This window comes from Carassius carassius, chromosome 24 (genome assembly GCF_963082965.1).
Source record: "Carassius carassius chromosome 24, fCarCar2.1, whole genome shotgun sequence".
In the NCBI taxonomy this organism is placed as follows: domain Eukaryota; kingdom Metazoa; phylum Chordata; class Actinopteri; order Cypriniformes; family Cyprinidae; genus Carassius; species Carassius carassius.
In genome coordinates this window covers 14038520-14054352 of record NC_081778.1, presented here as the reverse complement: position 1 = coordinate 14054352, position 15833 = coordinate 14038520, and the positions used below count along the sequence as shown (strand labels likewise).

At 36.1% G+C, this 15833-nt stretch overlaps 2 pseudogenes; one reads left to right on the top strand and one right to left on the bottom strand.

Moving 5' to 3' along the window:
* Positions 1 to 139: 139 nt before the first annotated feature.
* Positions 140 to 13803, bottom strand: LOC132103482 (large ribosomal subunit protein uL13m-like; annotated as a pseudogene).
* A 166-nt stretch (positions 13804 to 13969) lies between these two features.
* LOC132103481 (mdm2-binding protein-like) overlaps positions 13970 to 15833 on the top strand; it is a 30721-nt pseudogene continuing 28857 nt past the window's right edge.

Genomic DNA, 15833 nt, shown 5'->3' with positions numbered 1-15833 from the left:
TCTAAACTCTGTTACCACACAGTCACAACTAAACACCGTTTGACTACCTCTGGCCCAAGGTTCTGATGAATAAACATCATTCAGAAATTCATCTCTATTAGGTATATGTTTGCGCTTAAATATCAAACATAAACAAAAGTTGACAAACGCACTATTTCTTTTTATTATTTTGAGACATAATTGAATTCACATTAACAACATAAAAAAAGATAAACATTTCCAAGTCCCATAACTCCTGTTCAGAGATGCAAGATATGGGAAACTGCTGTATGACGGTCATTTCATCCTGAAGTCTTCTGGCCTGTGAACACACAGACAGAAAAGTGAAGTCGATGTTCAAGCGCATGACTGTGACATCATAAGATTGAAATAGTTGCTAAAGACCCATCTGAACAAAACAGGAACTTAAACCTTCCGGTCTGAATTGAACAAATTGTATTCAACATTATCACAGTCAACTGAGGCTAGGCAATTTTGTAAAGCTATTTGGTGCGCTGGTGCTCCTCTGACTTTGAACCTGGAAGCAAGAAAAATTAATCATTGAATATAGTGATTTGTTTCCACCGGTATTAAATTTTAATTAAAAAGTTCCCCCACTTAGATTACTATACCCTTAATGTATGCATAAAAGATCCAAATATTGTGCTCACTTGATGTAAGAGCAATTTCAGAATGTCAGCAGAGAAGCACTGCATAATTTGACATGACATCCCATAGTGCTTCCTTTCATTTATATGACAATTAAAACGTCAGTGCTATTGTTACAGTGGTTTAGAAACTGTAAAAAAAAAAAAAATTTTTTAAATAAATAAAATCTTTAAAAAAAAAAACGAACTAATTTAAGATTAAAATAATAATAATTATACTACGGCTGAAAAGTTTGGGGTCATTAATACTTTTTATTCAGAAAGGACACATTTAACAAGTTTCACTGTTCTGAATGCTGAAAATAATGCCATCTGGTACTGAGGAAATTTCATCTCAAGGTTAAAAAGGCAACATCCTTTCACTGTCCTATCAGAAACGGACCCAAAGAGGGACAGAGGGGTCAGGGGCCCCCAGGGTAGCGACAGTGACCCACATTAAGGGTCTCACTCAGAGACTCACCCATCACCATGCCAGCAGTGTCACCTTGTCACTATTACAAGTGCTGCGTCGGGATGGCATCTGATCACTGCTGATATTACCACGTTCAACACTGAAGGGCATCTCGCAGTTTGAATCATAATGAGGAAATATGTCTGTGAATTTAGGCTATATATAACTTCAGATATTTTATAAACAGATACCATCTGGTACTTTCAGACTCTACTAGCCTGCCAGCCTTCAGTTTGAACATGATGTTAAAAGTTTGTGTTAACGTGTTTATTTGCCGTTTTCATGTCCCTACACCCGTTTACATAAGTGGTTATTACAGGACATTTTACTGAGAACTGCATTTAAAAATTGAACGCTGAATTAAAATTCATTACAAAAAAATTAAGTAAATCCTAAAATGAAAGAATATGTTCTAAATATAATAAGAAAAATGAATGTGCCTTTACGTAAGAACTTGAACAGCATGTTTTCATGAGACTGTCAGTTCAGAGTTACATGAGCGAAAAGAATAAATTACATGAAGCCCTATAAATGTAATTCAAATATAACGTACAAAAAAACAACAACAACAATCATCTAATGTCTGAGAATCTTTAAACATTTCCAACATTTAGAGACAGACCTGAGAGGATTTCTCTTCTAGGTATTTAAATAATACATGGCAAACACTGTCTAAGAAACATGAAGATATGAGAGACCTCAGACTGACATTTGTGCTGTCATACATACAAAACAGCACTGTGGATTCAAACAAGGTCCTCCTGATTGAGTTAAATACATTGTAAATGTCACCTACTGGTGTTTTAGATGACTGCAGGCATCCTGTGTCTGTAACAATGTGGTGTATTTTCTTTTTTAAAATCTACTATACATGCAAGATAGTAACCAATCAGGTTTTTGACGGTTATGGTGAAATATATACGAATTCCCAACCTTGAATAGATCAGCTGAGATCAATATGTTTCCCGCTGAACTTATTGTATCGTGTTTGATTGAAAGTCCTTGTAATTAATGTAAACTAGCCATTACCATGCCACCTACCAATTCAGCACTTAAATCATTTCCGAGAGTGCAACAATAATGGAAGCTTTCATTAATTTCAGACAATACCTCACTGTTGACTGAACTCTATAGACCAAGAAGCCAATTGCATGCTGGGAGCCAAATTTCTCATTAGAGCAACTCGACTATTACAAGAGAATGAAAACAAGTGGATGTACATTTCCTGAAGGAAATACTGGTACTTACAAGGCAGCAAAAGAATCAAGTTTACCATTTAAGGTAATAACTAGTTAAGACTTTAGTTCTGTGTAAATGAAAAGCCAGTGTTGCATACAGTAATCAATGCTCTTAAATAATTAAATTATGCCACGTCTTGCACATCAGGGCCATGTTTTAAGATGCTTGTGTAGAGTAAAAAATGTTACATTTTTAAAATATGTATCAGGACACTGGCTTCTTTTTAAATCAAGGCCAAAGTATACTTTGTTTTATGTGTACGCTCACTGTTTGTGTACAGCTGAATGCATAGCCTTTCATATAAGTATACTTTATTTGATAAACATGGATTTTTTTTTATGGCATGAAGACATGTTGAATGCTACCAAAACAAACAAATAAAAATTCTATTTTAATACAGTACTATCATAATACCACCAATATTTACACCAAGGATGAGAGCTATTACAATAACGATAACTATAAATGTAATATTCACTCTAATTCTATGAGAGCAGGTTAACCCACAACAATCAGAAGCCAGAATCACAGATCACAGTCCACCCTGCTTTAAAGAGCTCAAGATGAGATAACTGCAGCACACACATATGATAAAAATCTTTACAGTTGTCGTTATTGGAGTGAACGGCATTTACAAGCACTTAAAATAATAACCACATCATGACACTTAAATCAGATGGCTGAGTCACGGTCAGCATTTTGGGAGCGGTACGCTTAATTCCGACATTAGTAAAGGACATTAATTTTTTTAAGCTTTGCATATTGCTCTATAATCATAAGGAACAGTGTATGCAGAGAGAGAGAGAGAGAGAGAGAGAGAGATGCATGAGGGGTGAAATAAGGTTAAACTCTCCGATCTCTTGACACAGAAGGGAAGAGCTGTGGTTCAGCTACATTAAGTAAAGTAATGCCTCTGAAAATCTTTGAGCCTAGGGACACATCAAACTCCTGGCCAGTTAATGCCCTATAAATGCTGAAGGAAGTCAAATTTACAACAGCTGTGGTCAGACTGTTGAGGAAAAAGATGTTTTGACTCACCAACTTATCCGCCAATCAAATGTTACCAAACAAGCATCATGTTGCTTTACTCCAGTTTAATTACAGGAGATCTGGCCGTCTCATTATCACACTGTCGTCTCCTTCCTGCTGATCTGTTTTAATTACACGCTCCATGTGGCTTCTCAAGAGGAATCGGCTTGTGTGAAATAATACAATGGAGACAACAAACAGAAGCAGCCATATAGGCATAAACAGACACAGTTGGTTGCCTCTGTGTTTGTTTGAGAGGAATATGAACTCTGGGCGCCACACAGCGACCCCACACTAACCCACACACAAAGATCAACCACATTTTCTTTTGATGTAGAACCTCAGGACTGGAGCAGGATCAACACCAACAAAACACCAAACTGAAATTACTATGAGAGAGTTTTTTTGAATTTACTGAATTTACAGCACAACGGAGCAGTGACTGAGTTTGTACTTTTTAGTGAAACAAAATCAGATAAAGCGACTAAAGTAGTCTGATTTCTGAATGATTGATTCGTATTAGTTTGGTCAATACAGTAAATAAAAAGCACATAAACCAACTACTGCATTGCAATTTCTCAACAATACTTTTCTTACGGAGTCGATACTTTTAAATGAATCAAAAGCGAATAGAGGAACTAGAGTAACTGATTCTCATGAACTTGATTTTCATATGAAGACTTCATTCATTATTAAGAACAATACATCTTCTAATACGGTTTGGAGTACTGATTCACAGAGCCTGGAGACACGAGAGAAATATTACTAGAAATGACATGAAGGCAAAGTATATATTTAACAGATTCAAGTTCTATAGAGGCCTACATCTACCATAGTGTTTTTAAAAGCATTTTTCGGGTAGCTGTTGCTTATACCAAGGCAAAATAGCTGCTTTGATGGTTAGTGGTCTTCATTCATGCCAAAAACACAACTGCTGACACAGCTGCTACAGAAATATCAAATAATGTGCTTAAATGAACTAAATGACTGTTATTTAACACAAAGGTTATGTAAAGTTGAACATTTTATTGTCACTCAACCGTTTACAGGTTAAAATAACTAAGTAGAGTAATAGCACTCTGCCTTGCCTTAGTGAGCAATACTGTACATTTCCAGTGTACATCTTTTGGCACAACAAACTGCCTTTGAAATGCTGTTATACTGCTTCCCTTTATGTCCACCAGAGGAAGAGTGTACTGTCACTTGCCTTCCAGCATTCAGTGATTTAATACTAAAGTGATATCAAAACTACAGGATATGAGAGAGGGTAAATCTCCTTGAGCTGAAGCGAGACACAGCAGCACCTTCTGACTCTTTTTATACCTCCCGCAGTGAGACTGCGGTCTCTAAATCTCAATATCTTCTACAGCACTTACAAAGCCATTTGATTTCATACCTTGAGATTCATCTGAGATTCAGTCACCTGTGCCATGCACATAAAGGTTCAATAAAGGTCACAGGAAGAGCAATGTCCTTATCAGTCATGCATTATCATTTGGAAAACAAATACAAACCATGATGGGATGCTTAGAATTGATTTTTTTTTTTTTTTTTTTTTTGGTGGGATGAGAAATAAAGTGCTCCTATGCCACAACTTTGGTCTATTAAGTCCAGATGTAATATGGGCCAGGGGGAGAAGTTCTGTGCCAATGAAATACTCAGGATGGGAAACTTTATTGCGGGACAATCTGCACAGATGTAAAGGGTTTACGAGGCGTTTAACAGCAGCACAGCAGCGCTAACAATCTCAAGTGATATCAAATTCTTTGGACGATCTCATGAGTGCTGCCAAACAAGGCAGAAAAGTATCCCGGGTGGCATGTTCTGTATGTCATACACAGCACTTGACCTCTAAAACTGCTTATTTTCATGTGTACATGTAACGCAGAGGGTACTTCATCCCATTTTTAAGACTTTGTGTAGACAGGCAGTGTATATATTTAAATGTATATATATATATATATATATATATATATATATAAAACTACTGTTCAAAAGTTTGAGGTCAGGAAGTTTTTTTTTAATGTTTTTCAAAGTCTCTTATGCTCAACAAGGCTGCATTTATCTGATCCAAAATGCAATTGTATGCAAAATGCATATTGTGAAATATTATTACAATTTACAATAACTGTTTTATATTGTAATATATCTTAAAATGTAATGTACTTCTGTGATGGCAAAGCTAATTCTTATCCAGTTTTCAATATCACATGATCCTTCATTTATCATTCTAACATTATGATTTGGTGCTCAACTAGCATTTCTTTTTTAATTTCAATATTGAAAACATAACACCACTTCACAATTTGGTGATTCTTTGATGAAACAAATGAACAGCCTTTATTTGAACTAGAAACCTTTTGTACCATAAATGTCTTTAATGTCACCGTACTGAAGAATACAATGCATCCTTGTTGAATAAAATAATTAATTTCTTGTAAATAATTGTACTGAACCCAAACTTTTGAATGGTAGTGAAGATATAATTAACTTTTAATCATATTTGCTTATAATAGATATCCAGAATAATACTGGTGTCAATAAAGACAAACTTTAACTGTGTGGATTGGGCTGTGGTAATTTAAAATACATAAAGAAATAAACTGCCAGTCCACATTATTATCAGAAAAGTAGCTAAGCGACTGAAAAATCAGTGTGCAAAAAGTTTTCCGCTGTGACCTCACAGGCAGCGTATGATTGGCTGGCCTCCGAGTCAGTGACTCAGCTCTCATAAATCTGATTGGATGTCTGCAGTTTGGGGACCAGCAAAGCAGCCATCCAGAAAGGTGCAGCTTCACAGATGGATTATTAAACATCAGTTCTTTACTGCCCTCTCTCTCCCGTCAGCAGACCATCTCAGCTAGGCTCTAAATCTAACACAACACTGATTCATGCTCTTCACACACATGGAGGAAATACGGTAGAGCAGGAACAAAGGGGCTAAGGAAAAAAAACTCACGGGGTCCAGAGCCTGGGGAAGGCGTCCCGCTCCTCCTGCGTGTACTCGCTGAGCTTACGAGGAATCTCTCTGGGTTGAGGAAGCTCCTCTGTCAGGTTTCACAGAATATCATCCGGAAGGAGCTAAAACCGAAAACAGGGATTTATATTAATGTGAAACATTCCTGCAGAAGTATGATCAGTTAGACAGACTGTCTAACCTTCCAATGGGGTTCTGTAACTCAGATACAAAACAATGGTATGGCAAAGTAATAAAAATAATAATAATCACATCTGGCTTTAGAAATGTACTACTTTCTTCGACATGACCAAACTTGAGGTGGCTTTACAACAACATTTACTTATCAAATGGATTAATGTGGTTTGAATATGACGTGATTGTGTATTACCATCATGTAATTCTTCTATTTCTGCAGCTGTAGTACTGTATTATGTAGCTTCTTAATCTGATACATACCATCCTCCACTGATCCATTCATCAAACACACGGACACATTTCTACTTCCCAAACATGTCAAGCTTTGGACAACGCATCAATGAACATAAATCAGAGCATCAACTGAGAGCTTACATCATCTGGGAAGAGGTGAAGCCGTTGCATCATGGTCCTTCTGGTGAGGTTTTTTGGAAGCATCCCGTACACAGCCAGTTTAATGATCTGTGGAGTTAAAAAAAGCAGGCCAGAGATTTGGCCACAGATTTAGTCAGTGTCTCTCTAAAAGAAACTTGGCGGTTTCTACTTTTTCAGTTCTCAAAATAAATGAATTCTTAACAAATAAACAAAACACACATTACTGTACAAAAGTCTTAGGCTATTCAAATTTTCACCAACAACAAAAAAAATGGTTTTAAGTCAGTTATTTCTATTTCTTTTTGTTGTGGATCAACAGGTTATATCAGTTTACATTCCCAATCATACTTTTTGCCATTAATTGTAATAATCCAGTGAGATTTTTGTATGCACAAGGAGTGCTCCTATGTGCAACTGTACCTACGATAAAAGCTGTTTTAAACAAAAAGCTTGGTCACACCAAATGTTGATTTGATTTAGTTTATTGAAGTTAACTGAAAAATTAAATTATTTATGACATTATTTTTTGAAAATGTCCTCACTTTGCAGCATTTGCCTATAACTTATCATAGTACTCATAGCTTTGTGTAGTATTTCTACACAACCAAGAGTGAAAGCCAATCCCTCCCCTGTGAAATTTCAAATTCAAAAACATACAAAGCAAATGGGATCACTCCACTGATAAATTAAATAATAAATATCAGTTCCTTAGCTTATGCCACAGCACATGAATACACAAGTAAGTGTGTCCATTTTTAACCCGTCATCCAACCAACCACAAAACACCAACCTATCCCCATCATTCTTTCATCAGGACATTAATCAGGTTTTTTTTTTTTCCCCTCCTCTGACTCGTAGATGTTTGATGGATGAAAGCTGTCTGAGGGCATGTTCTCTCTTCACAACTCTGTCACCTTCCTCTGATCATTATCCACAATTATCCCTGATACATTTCCCCTCGAATTTAATAACTCAGCCCAAGTCGAGCATTCATCTTGTTAATGACAGAGAATGAGTAGCAGGCTGGAGGGAGGCACAGGCTGAATTTGACTGGGCTTTTTCAGCGCCATGGCACAGCACCTACACAACCGTACTTCTTCAGTTGCGTCCCACTGACTATGGATGGAATCTGATGGTATGAAATGGTTAAGGTTACTTTAAGGAAGTGAAAAACATCAGACAGAGATGGGATACACACTCTGCATCTCCCTATAAATTAGGGCTGTGCGATTAATCGAAATCGAAATAAAATCGCGATTTGATAGCACGATTTTCCACAGCCCCGAACTCCCGCAGTATGTTATCTGAACCAATCAGGATGCAGCGCACCTAAGTGGAGCGCGAGAACAGAGCAGACTGGGCATATGCCTAACTCCAGGTTCACACACACTGTCTGTGATGCGTAGCCTTTTTTTTTCAAGCCCATGTTAACGGATCAGGACGTTCACACTGCACGCAGTAAAAGATGAGAACAGAAAAGGTTATAAATAGAAAGGTGCGAAAAGATTTAATATCTTGCGCATGAGCACAGAGAGAGTTGTGAGTGCACAAGACACAGGTTGAGCGAGAGGAGACACGTTTTAAGGCAGCGTGTATCTGAGCCTTATACAGTCTATGATCTGAGCACGCGCATCTGGTTTTGTTAACAGAGCAAAGGAAAATCTGCATGCGAGCGGATAGATTCGCGCTCGTGCATTATTTTAATGTGCTTTCGCGTTACAATAATGCGCTTTCGTTGCTGCTTCTGAACCGCGTACACATAACTTATTGTATACACACTGCAGACGGAGTACGTGTGAACCTTGGGCAATAAATATATTGGGCAAAACATATAACACCTGAGGCACCGCTACAGTGAGCTTTATGACCAATGCATGGGAAAAAAAACGGGTTTTAATTTATTTTTTTATTATAATTTTTTGCCATATGTCTAGATTTTGTTTGACATCTTTACTTAGTGATTATTTTGACTTAAGTCTGTTCTAGAGACATGTTACAACTTTTTGATAAAGCTCTCATTGGTTTTCTTTTGGAAATATGTTTCAAATTTATAATGAATGCATTTATGACTGTAAAGCATGCCTGTGTGTTAAAATCGTGATTAAAATCGAAATCGCAAAATTTATAAAAAAATCGTGATAGGTTTTTTTTTGTCCATATCACACAGCCCCACTATAAATGAAGTGAAACGAAGAAAGAAACGGGTTAAAAGCGGGGTTTTGGATGGTGATAACACTGGGTTAAGTACAGTGTGAAAAGCCTTAATGTGGTGCAATTTAAAGGGATAGTTGAAATTTTTTAATTCTGTCACTATTTACTCACCCTCATGTTAATCTAAACCTGTATGAGTTTCTTTTTTTCTGAGCACAAAATATTTTTTATAGTATTTTCATACTATTGAAGTCAATGGTTACAGTCAATAGTTTGGTTAAGCACATCCTTCAAAACATCTTTCCAAACCTCATCCAGGTTTGGAACAACTTAAGGGTGAGTAAATGATGACATAATTTTCATCTCTTTAAGAAATATACTGGGGTCAAATAGGCATGGATGCATTTTCCCCACTACAGTGGTGAAACATTATTTTTAGATTACTTTAACTAATATAGTGGAATACGACAACCACAAGCCAGACTTGAACTTTTATCACCTGCATATGTCAGAAACATGCCATAACCACTGCGCCACAGCTCAGACTTGGAATAGCATCATAAAATAAAAACATAAAAAAATATATTCCATATCTAGAGCATTATTAGTAACAGACAGGCTATGAAAGACTGCTGTTTTAATAATGTCGAGGTGTTTGAGCCTTGAAAGAACACTTTAAAATCTTTCTGACGTTGAGAGAGAAAACAATTCTTTAGTTCAGTGAAGGACGGACTGGGAAAATAGCAGGACAGATAAGCTCTGAAAGAATGATGGAGAACTGGGCAATGTGGGGTCTGCTCTGCGCTGTATTTATTATTCAAATGTGTGTCCTGCTGATTTTGAGGGAATATTTTGCTCTGCAACTTCCACTATCTGAAATTATTATTAATAAATGAAGTAATTTTTCACCTCCCTCCAATGTGCAAGGCAATTTGACTCAAATTATGAACAGGTCTGTACTAGCGGCAGGGTTGTGATTGACGTGGGGACATTGTTATTGTAGAAATCACAGCAAAATTGAATTTGTCACAGAGAAACGGCCAATTCAAAAGCCAAATTTACAGAAGGATACTCACGGCTGTTGGGTCCTTCTTGTGCATTTGGGCTGCGGTGAGCTGTTTGAATGATCCAGGGTAGCTGTGGGATGAAAAAATAGATCTTTAGTTTTTCACATCAGACCTATAATTCACATTCTAAACATTTTGGAAAGCAGCTTATTGTTTCTTTTACATGCACCATGCATGTTGTATATCGTGTGGTTCAGATCTCAGATTTCCTTTGGATTTTTTGCTCTTTGTCAGCACACAGGAAAACACAGGCAAGAGCAGGGCATAAATGAAAGATTATATAAAGCTTGTTCTCTGTCTTCAGTTGAGCTAGAATGTGGAAGGAGAGAGCTCTGTTTACCCAGTGTGAGACGAATACACTTTCTGTTCCCATTTATTTCCAGAGAAGGCGATGTGTCTGGTGTTCATGAGCACCACATGATCTCCAATATCACCTGGGAACAAGACATGTGTACATGATGCATTTGCACATTCAGCTTGAACTCTTGACATTTGTCCCTGCTGAGGAAAAATGACTACCACAGTGGAAATTAATGGTGTCAAAAGTACTGGTTGTTTTGTCAAGTCAATACTAATGTTATATACTAATAAATGTATATAAATTATCTATCTATCTATCTATCTATCTATCTATCTATCTATCTATCTATCTATCTATCTATCTATCTATCACAAATTTATTAGACAACCACATCCCAGTGTGAAGTCTGTGCCATAGGTGCCCTAAACTAACAGTAATGGTGATTATCAAAATTATTTTATTATGTTTCTGTAATGGTTAATCCACCTGTATGTGTAAGCTCTGTAGTCACAGTAGTGTTTCTAATATAGACGGTTTCAACGGCCCCAACATAAACAAACGTTACTGCGCATGCGCGCTTTTTTGGACCTAACTTAACTTCCGGTAGACTTCCAAATAGAATCAATAACAACAGCCAAGTCCCTCTAGAGTAGATATTTTTTGATAACAAACAAAATATGTTTGCCGCGTGGATCAGGTGGACTTAATGAAAATGCAGATTCATTCTTTGGCAGTAGGAGATGTTTTAAAGCATAGACATAAAGGGCGAGAAATAGAGGTTTCCCCAGTAACAGCTGTAAACAAAGCAGAGGTGGTACGCTCACACGCTGCTTTATCAGGCATATAACACGCAAGTCTTCCTTCAGAAATACAGCGATATAAAAACACCTGTGACTCGTTTTGATATTTAAACATATACATGTAAGGAATTATTATTATTAAACATGCAGTACGTAACGTTACTCATGTTTATTCAGCGAAGCCTTTTTGAAAATCGACCAGTTTTAAAATTGTGGCGAGTCTCCAAAAATAAATAAATGTATGGGAAACACATCCCTCAGCACAACCACCTGACCCCAACTTCAATGTACTACTCATCACATTGACTTTAACTGCGTTTGTAGAAGGCACTGCAGCCAGACCGATATACACAACACAGACCTGAAGTTAACTTAGGTCCAGCCGCGTGCGCCCGATGAAACCGTCTATAATTATTGTTGTTATCCATTATTTTTTTTAATTGACTGTTTTACAAGATAGGCATAAAAATAGTAAAGCACTTTATAATTTCTTTTTAAATTCAAATGCCCAGTTAGAGTCAATTAAGTCTCATAAATTGACCACCTGTCATTATAAAGATAATTTTTTTTTAAAGGAATCAGTCAATTAACAATTAAACATGTTTAAAAAATAAAATAAAAATAATAAATAGAAAAAAATTACAATATATTTCATTTTAATTCTTCATTTTTATGACTGTTTTCTTGAATGGTTACTTGAAAATAGTATTAATCATAATCATCATTTTTAACACATTTTTCTAATGAGTAAATATATATATTTTTTTTATTATTTTTATTTTATTTTAGTTTTTTATTGCAAAATGTATTATTAATGTATTTTATATTTTTTGTTGAGGAGGCATAAAAAATAAAATAATATATTTTGTAATTAATAATAATATAATACAGTTGCCAGGCAATAATTAAACATCCACTGCTCTTAATTCATTTCTGTATTCTTAATTCTGCATTTTTAATGAATGACTTTTAATGACTTAATTTCTACGAATTGTTTTGTTGGGGAGGCATAAAAAAATAAAAATAATATATTTTGTAATTAATAATAGTATAATACAGTTGTAAGGCAATAATTAAACATCCACTGCTCTTAATTCATTTCTTTATTCTTAATTCTGCATTTTTAATGAATGACTTTTAATGACTTAATTTCTACGAATTGTTCACATCAATGTTATTAAAAATGAGGTGAAAAACAACATTTACACACTGCTCTAACAGAACAAATGAAAGAAATCCTAGCCAAAAATATCAGTTCCTTCAAACCCAGTAAATGAAAACATTCTGACTTTGCTGCCCGGAAGAATGACTGCACAGCTTGGGAATTTTCATCTCTTGGCCCGTTATGCTCATTCATCTATCAGAGAGTTAGTTTCATTAAAAACTCCCAGCGTGTCCGAGGAAGGAGGGTCTGTGAGTGAGCCGCAGGCACATACAGTACAGCGAGCAGCTCCACACTAATGCATCAGCCTGTCAGAATCAGAAGTCATGACACCTGACAGCTCTCTGGAATCAGCTGCCACACTAGCAGCTTCTGACATTCAGGACAACTGTAATTCCTGGTATGAATTTATAAGAATAAATACAGATCACAGCTTCCGAAAAATTTTTTGCAACATGGTTATTCTGGCGATTGTCGCACAGAAATCTTAAGCATACAAGCAAAATATTATTAGCAATATCCCATTTACAATATCCAGAAAAGGAATACAATGGACTTCACATGGACTGGTTAAATAGAAAAGCGCAGTCAATGTTTTAAACAGTGGTCGTTTACTTCCATCTTGTGGTCATTCGGCTGCTACACATTCCCAACAGGTTCATATCAATGAATCCCTGTCATGCTCTACATGAGGTGAGAAATGAACAGAAAGGCGTTCGTTTGGTTCAGTAAACAGAGTTACTCACTCAGTGGATGGTAAATGGGTTTATGTTTCCCCTGAAGCCGCACGGAGCACACAGAGGCGATCTTTCCTGGAGGCTGCATCCGAGCGTCTATCAGGAGCCAGGATCTTGCGAAGCTCGCCCATTGCTAATGGGAAGAAAATAACAAAAGCTGTTTATGCAGTGCAAGCTGACTTTTTCAAGGACTGAATGTCTCAATAACTGATAATAATAGTTCAATTAAAATTATAAGCAGATATTTGATCAGTCACCGTTCACTTTCATGCAAGTAAGTTTAGTGCTCCACAAAATAAAAAAAAATCATACCGAATAATTTTTCACTTTTGGGTGAACTGTCCTGTTTACCTTTCACTTGTAAATTACACATTTAACGTACTACACTCATCTACATTAATTCACTGATTTTCAGCAATGCTGGTAAATACGCTAACTGTTACATTGCAGATGAGAGAAGTCATTTCTAAAGCTATTAAAATAGATTCATGCACATAAGTGTAAATAATATACAGTACACAGACATCTCTCAGTTATTTGGCCGTAAGCTTGTTAGCGCACAAACTCAATAAAAAAGATTGCGCTTTCCTTACAAGCACTGGCTGACAGCGTACGTGAGTATCTTAATAAATGACATTGGACCAGTATGACAGTTAGTCATAATAAACAACATACTTGGGCTGATCTCGAAAAACATTTTTAAACATCATTTGAATAATTTGACCTCAATGTAGCTGGCTGCTATGTGTGGCTGTAGTGGTACAGCAGCAATTTACTTCCCCCGGACCAACAGAATGAAAATGTGGTTCCATATTCAATAGTTATAATTTTAATGCTTTGAGCTTATGTTACTTTGATGATGTAATTTAAAAGTATACGATTACAATTATGGTTTAGTTCAACCCAGCTCCATGTATTGTTATTTATAAACTGTATTTTTTTTTTAGGTAGCGCGTATTGGATATTGAGAGTGAGGATGTATTGGTTTTATTGCAAGGGTTGTTGAAACCAAAAAAGTGTTTGAGAATCTCAAGAACATTTCTAATTCGAATTAAACGCGCATTTCTCCGTTTCCAGGTAGGTTTATGCATTGTAACCTCATTTGCCTCTCCATTTTCCATAAGTGTTGGTGTGAAGTTTGATTTTGTGTTTGTTTAAATCCATTTAGCCTGCTGTCCGAGTCCTAGTTCTGCCCCACAGAGATGGTGCTTTGCCATTCAAGCCAGTTATGGTACAAATACTATAAATACCATTAAATTAATAAATAAATAACTAGATTGAAATGGGTATATAAATATAAAATATTTCAAAATAACTACAAAGTCGATATAAAATACAAAATTAGATTAAAATTATTTTTAAATTGTATTTTAGTAATTATTTACAATTCAATTTATATTGATTCAAACAATAAACAATATAAGACTGACAATAAATAATATAAATCAGATTAAAATAACGAATATGCATCTAACACTACACAGTACTATAGTGAGTAGAAAAGTGTTTTAACTTAATAAATATTTTCTAAATAATATTTTAAATTAGTATAGTACATATTATAAACATTTAAGTTAGTATAAAACGGGTCTTTATACATGAAAGGACAGAGTTGAGGATGTAGTAGGATGGGGTCATTTGCATGAGGATGATCATATTTATATGTTTCTCACATCTAAAAGATTGAAAACTCCTGGTATAGTGCATCTGATCATCCACACACACACACACACACACACACACACACACACACACACACACACACACACACACACACACACACACACACACACTTTACTGTGTATTTCCAGTGGTGCAGCTCAGAGTGGGACAGTGACAGTGAGGAATCAGAGCCGTCTGCTCTAGACAGCTGCATCGCTGCCCTTCAGAAGCAAGAGGAACAGAGTGCGCTCACAAAGAACCTGTCCCACGCAGAGTGACAGCTTCTGATTGATGATGTAATGTTGTCCCATAATATCTCAAACTAAAGAACTGCATAGGACCAAAGATTGAATCATGTTTCAGGGATTAGTTTATGTCATTTATAAGTTGATCACTGACACTTGTTTGTTTACATTTATTTTCAGTTAATTTTTTCCCATGATGACTGATCATGATAGACTATTTGAAGAGGCAGCTGAAGGTCTTCATTAGTTAGCAGACAAACTTCCTCTTCCAGGTACCATTTTATAACATTAAATAGTTTTGGGTGTTAAAAAGTTATAATCGTAGTAGTGGTTTCATTATTTCGTATTACACAATTGAGAAAATTTGTTAACAGCAGATGACGTTATCATAGTGTTACTGTCGTATTGATGTAATATAAGTTCTTGATTGCAGGGAAGTCTTTACTCAATGTTATTGTTCTGTGTGTGGATGAGAAAGTGGGGTTGAAGGATATGTTGCCTGTGATTGACTCTTTGAAGCACACGAGGGCATGGCATTCGGCACATATGATCGTGGTCACTGAACACAGTGCAGGGTAAAATCTAATGTTATATAGTAATATTCTGCTCTTGAGGTAATCCTTTCTATTTATGAGTCCTGCTGTTCATATTCGCCCTGCTTCTCTTGTTTCTGCTCTGTAAAGGTGGCAGAAAGCTGTCTTGTACCTAGATTCCCACTTATGTTCTCCATCAGTGATTTACAACTTTGTGGATGGGAGGGAGATTTGGAGAGGTGGACTTCATATTAGAGAGAAAAAGGTACATTATACTGTT